Source organism: Triticum urartu, chromosome 5A (assembly GCF_056163025.1).
Source record: "Triticum urartu cultivar PI428250 chromosome 5A, HENAU_Tu73, whole genome shotgun sequence".
Lineage (NCBI taxonomy): Eukaryota > Viridiplantae > Streptophyta > Magnoliopsida > Poales > Poaceae > Triticum > Triticum urartu.
In genome coordinates, this window is record NC_141877.1 from 261250218 (window position 1) to 261255956 (window position 5739).

Sequence of the window (5739 nt, forward strand, 5' to 3'; positions counted from 1 at the left end):
AGTCAAAAAGAGTAGGCGTAAGCAAATATGTGTGCACAACAGATGCTTGGTTAAACAACAATTTATAGGTAAAATTATGAATATCTCCTTGAAGGATCTTATGGTTTTTCATAGCATCAAAGTCTAAAAACTGCGTTGGTAGGGTAGGGTCAAAGGGCAAGGGTGTAATACCCAGCTCTCTTGCTAAACGTGTGGCAAAGATTCCACCATAGAAATAGCCACCATTAGCGTTGTGATGTAACCTGCATGCAACAATTGCCCTAAGATTATAACTTCTATCACCAGTAAGAGCGGTGCGTATGAGGCTCAAGTCTGGAGCACAAAGTGTACTAAATCTTGCTTGCCTATGATACATTCCCATTAAATAAAGCAAAGTATTGAATTGCGGGAAAATGAATGCTCTTTATTCTACCTTGCGCCACTCCCCTCGTCTCACCTAGCAAAGACTAGTCAAGAATGATTGGTACTTAGCCCTTGGCGGTTCGTCAAGCGAATCCAAAATGGAATTTTGCAGTGGTGAGTAAATCTTTCTAGTGATATGGTAAATGGATTTTAACATATAACGAGGTTAGCCAACTTGCCTCCAGATGGCTCCCTCGCGCGCAGCCCTTTATGGCCGTCTGATCTGGCCTTCGGCGTGTCTGAACCGTTGGATATTTGCCTTATGGTCAAATTATTTTCATCTCACGTTTGTTTTTCGTGTCCAATGACGGGTGGGCTCGCCTCGAGCTCGCATTAGCTGGGTCAGCCCCGCGCTTGTGCGAGAGGTTTTTGCCCAATCCACACCTCACGCGCCGCATTGACCTGCTTGCCCAATCCCCGCGGCGGTTGGCTGGTTGACTCATCGCGCCAGCACGTCCTCGCCTCCTTAGTGCCATGAGAGGCGCCGCCTCTGCCTCTGGAAGAAGCGGCAGGGATTGGTGGAGCATCGAAAGTGGCCGGGGTCAACGGTTGAGGGAGGATCACCCACCAGAGCAGTAGGAGAAAGACCTTGAGGTGGTTCAGATTTGCCTCTACATCCTTTCTCTCTTTTCCTAGGTTTTGATCTCCTGTACATATTTTGGCCACCTAAGTTCTATCCGCTCTCTGTCAATTTCAGTGAAGCTGCATCATCCAACATAGCGAGATGAAGTACTCAGAAAAAATTGCAGCAAGTGCGATTGATACTCAGGGAATTGATCTGATTCTGAATCTTCCCTTCTTCCCATTACTTATTTCACACTCTCTCTGATTGGTCAATGTGCTATGCAAAGCTGTTTGATATATGGATTAAATTTGCTTTTGTACATGTCTGGATCGTACTTAATGTTATTCCCTTCTGAATTAGCAAGATTTAGACGATAATTCACAACAATGTCAATGTTAGGTTTGATTCACCACCAGTGCTCTTTAGATTACAAAGGGTTTTTAATTCAGCATTCAACCCCGCCTTTGTCAGTATAAAAAATTCATAAAGAGACTTGGTCTCTTCTTTATTATCTGGGTGCATTATGTACTATGCATGGCACTAACTGTGAGTATTTTTGCCAGTCAGTATGCATTGGTCTACTTTGGATCTTTTTTGTCTTACTTTATACTTGTTCTGCTATTTGTCGTGTATGCACATGATTTGGATTGATCTACTTAGAAGCATGAGTTTATGAAAATTAATATCTACTAGGATTGCTCTGCTCCTGTTGACATGCGATGGCAATTGTGACATGACAGAGTTGTCTGAAGTGGAATGGATTGTCGTCACCTTTGACTAAGCTGTCGAGCCCAAGAACTGTGGCAGACTGGTGGCCCAGCTGTTCAACTTCTCAACACCGTTTAATTTTGTCTTTGGCTGTCCTTGCGTCCACTCAGCAGAGAAGTATCTATACTGAATTTCTGCTCTAGATAACTTATACTCATATAATTTATCTCTAATACCCAGTCCAAAACATTAGTTTCAAAATGTAACTCTTTGCGGCCCTAATTCGACAGTACTTTGAGTGCTTCCTATAGGAACAGGAGTGAGCAAAGACAAAGTCACCTGAGATGGGAAAAACAGAAGTATATGTTAATAACCAGATTTTCAACTTTTGTTGACCTTTTATTTTAAGTATATGTTAATAACCAGATTTTCAACTTTTGTTGACCTTTTATTTTAACTGAATGATATGTTCTAGCATTTGAGCTACTAATCATAAATATTCAGTCAGCTATCCGTAAGACGCCACATGTTCTTAGCTGCTATATTTTATACCTGAAATTATTTTCTAAGTCCACATAACGAAGGCAAAAGTCATGAAAATTATGAAAGCCTTTTTGAAAAAATGAAAATCACAGAAAGGATCTTGGAAAAAAGAATTACTTGTGAACAATCATTTTGACTGATGAGTTGATCTCTGCCTAATGAATCCACTGAGATATTGGAGAGCTTTTCTGCTTCATGAGAAAGAGCCACAGATGGCCGACTAATACCCATTATAGCAGGATTTTGCATATGATGTGCATACACAAGGTGCCGCTGGGTGATACGGCAGTTCTCTGAACATAGAATACTAGATTAAAGCACTCACAGTATTTCTTCAGGCACTCAGATCTCTTGCAGTGGCACCCCTTTGTATGCTTACCCACAGGAGGGCCTTCTGCCAGTTTGCATGATAAAAATAGAAGTGATTGTTTGAAAATATACATTGTGCTCTACCTCGCCGTTCTGGGCTGCATGTGGAGGGATGTTCCAAATTTTGGGCATAAAGGCCACAGGGTTTCTTTCAAGGCACTAGGCAAATCACGAATAGCTCGCCCCTTGTGCTATATTTATAGCAGGTTGTACCCGGCATATATTGTGAGATTTGATCTGGTAGAGACGAAGGACCGAGATAGTCTGGTCTTACCTACATATATGAGTCGTTATTGAGGACTGAGCATCGAGCGTGATTCCGTTTCCAGTCCATGTAGATTAGGCATTGGACGACTTAGCTAGAAACTTTATAGGTTTTTAGTTTATATATATTCAGTTATGTTGTCATGATTTGCTTTTTATGAACCTTGATAATACTATCCTGGATTTGTGACAACAGTCTACAGATTTTTCCCTTTATTTTTTATCATTGTGAAGAACAAATCTACAAAATTCAACCAGTTGTGAACTCATCAAGTACGAGATCTCTGTCTAATATCATTTCTGTAGGTCGAACCTGAAAGGATGCCAGCCGATTGCTTTTCCAAAACTGAAGTTTCATGTCTTGAAACTTTCCCCATTTTTCTTTTCAGAGGACAAAGGACATCCGGATTAGTTAGCTTCTTTTTACAGTTCCTATCCATTGAACTATATGCAGTTTTCAGCTAGACCTCATTTTATAGTGCCTATCCATTGAACTATATGCAGTGTCAACAAACATTGTGAGATGCGATGGCTGCAATGGTGGGGCCAAACAATCCTACGGCAGCAGTAGTCATCCCATGATAAATCTCTGTTAAGTGCTCCTTTCTCTTTACCTCTTTACTCCCGTGTATCTGATTTTGATGTCATAGTCTATGTTTTTAGCTAGACACCGTGCTTGCAGATTTCGTAAAGAAGGGTAGATGAAGAAGCTATCAGAAGAATTTGTTGAACGGAACTTGCATTTTGATGTTATGAGTGTAGAAATATATTCTGCATTTTTAGGAAATTAAATAATAGGACCTGCTAAAGGAGAACTTGGGTCAAGCTATTTCTTTATTTGTTTGTGCAACCAACCTTATTTGGTTCTGATTGGAAGATAATACGACCGGCTGCACAAACTTCTATTGAGTAAAGCTCATTGTTAAGTTCAGATATAATTATGTGTCTCGAATTCTTGTTATTTTTCATTTGTTATGTGAAATAAATCATCAGTTGGCATACTTGGTTTCCCATATTGTTTTTGGTTATTGATTTAAAGTGACCTTTTCTGATTTTGCAAACCAGAGGGGTTGTTCCAATTATAAATGTATATTGCTACTTCTTTTGGCTGCTATAAAATGCTAAGCACAAATTGTTGCAATATTAGTTCTTAACTTCATGAGCAATGAATATAATATTTTACTGGAGACCATACTCACCGACGACACCGTACACAATACAATGTTGATTACAACGCCCTTTGTAGCGCCATCATTCAGTTTCTCCCGACCTTTAACCTGTGTGTAGAATGTGGAAACAATTGAGGATAGGGTGGCTATCCCTATATCACAAGTCTGACGGTGCATCAGGAATTGCCATGTAGTTGCATGTCTGTCAAGAGTCTAAGCATGTGAAAGTTGGGTTACCTCTATATTTGTAAGAGTTGGAACTTGGTACGGTTTTGCAAAATAAGATGATAGCTCGCATTTTCTGGATGACCCAATGCTTCTTTGGTGAAATTTGATCAGTCTTACATATACATTTGAAATATTATGTTGTATACAGTTCATCAGGCACTGGAATTTGCCGGACATCAGAGAAGCTATCGGCACTTTCGTCTGAGCTGCTGTCTGAACGTTCGTCAGAGCTACTATCAGCACTTCCATCGGAACCATTGGAATAACTACAAGGATTTATTTGCATCCGTATACATACTTAAATAGAAAGAATTATAGCACAGGATCTACCATGCCTAAAAAAAGACACAGGAGGAGTAAAAATTGGGATAGAAAGAGGGGAAATGCAAGATCCAGATAAATGAAAACTAAATCCATGCATGCAGAGAAATCCGAAATCAAAGGAAAGAAGAAATCTCACTTGAAATGCTTCTCTCGCCCAACTGAGGAACCGAGGAAGAAAATGGGATAAACAGGTTCAGTGGATGCAGTCCCTACCACTTCAATATTCTACTCCTGACGGGCCACACACATTGTTGTTCGTTGGTTAGGCCATGTAACATATGGGCGATTCGAATATCTATGCCTCCATACACACAACACAAAAAGGTTCTTTTTTCTTCGTGCACATGGAAAATAAGAGTTTGGTGCAAACACTGCTAAAAATACATCCATAGCTGGTCTATACATCATATACAAATGTCTTTTTAGCTTAGGTTTCTCATCATGATGACCATATTTTAAAACTAAAACAATACTTGCTTAGCTGGTCTGTACATGTTATACAAATATTTTCTTTTTCCAAACTCAGATTCCACAACATGATAAACATATTTTCAATATAGCATGGTTTAACACACAATCCTTGCAAAATGAAACTATTTTCATCAACAACATGGCTTTAGCGGGTCTCTGCGCCATTTGGCGCAATGGGTCAACTAGTTTTCATAAAGCTTAAATGACACCCTAGACTCACGGGGATGGAATTTAAATTCTTTGACAAATGATTCAGTGAGAGTGTGGTGTTAATCACACTTATCTAAAATGTAGGGACCGACACCGGCATTGTGAACATATTGCTCAAATTCCTCCTTAATGCCCACACGCACCATATAGTCATCGCAAGGCCATAAGCATGTTTTGGTGGTGGCATCTCGTATGGAACTTTCACTTGGTTCAACATAAGACCGATGAGCGGAGCTGTCACTAGTAGATGCCCTCGAGGATCTCCTACTCGAAGAACTCCTTCCGAATAGATTCATCATGTTAGTGTACAATTTTCTGAAGAAAAAAAATTGGGTGACAAAAATTTATCAACAAAACTTTTCACAATTGATAGTAGCTAGTCATAGGGATACATAGAGGCCATAGCAAGCATTCAAACTACTTATAACTCTAAGAATTCAACATGCAAGCTCATCTACAGCAGCACCAAGAGTAGCGAATTATTCA

General features: G+C 39.8%; 1 long non-coding RNA gene across 1 annotated transcript; it reads left to right on the forward strand.

Moving 5' to 3' along the window:
* Positions 1-721: 721 nt before the first annotated feature.
* Positions 722-3782, forward strand: LOC125508345 (uncharacterized). The gene is made up of 2 exons (XR_007283371.2): positions 722-996; positions 1100-3782. It is a non-coding gene; the product is annotated as an uncharacterized LOC125508345 (long non-coding RNA).
* The last annotated feature ends 1957 nt before the right edge of the window (positions 3783-5739 follow it).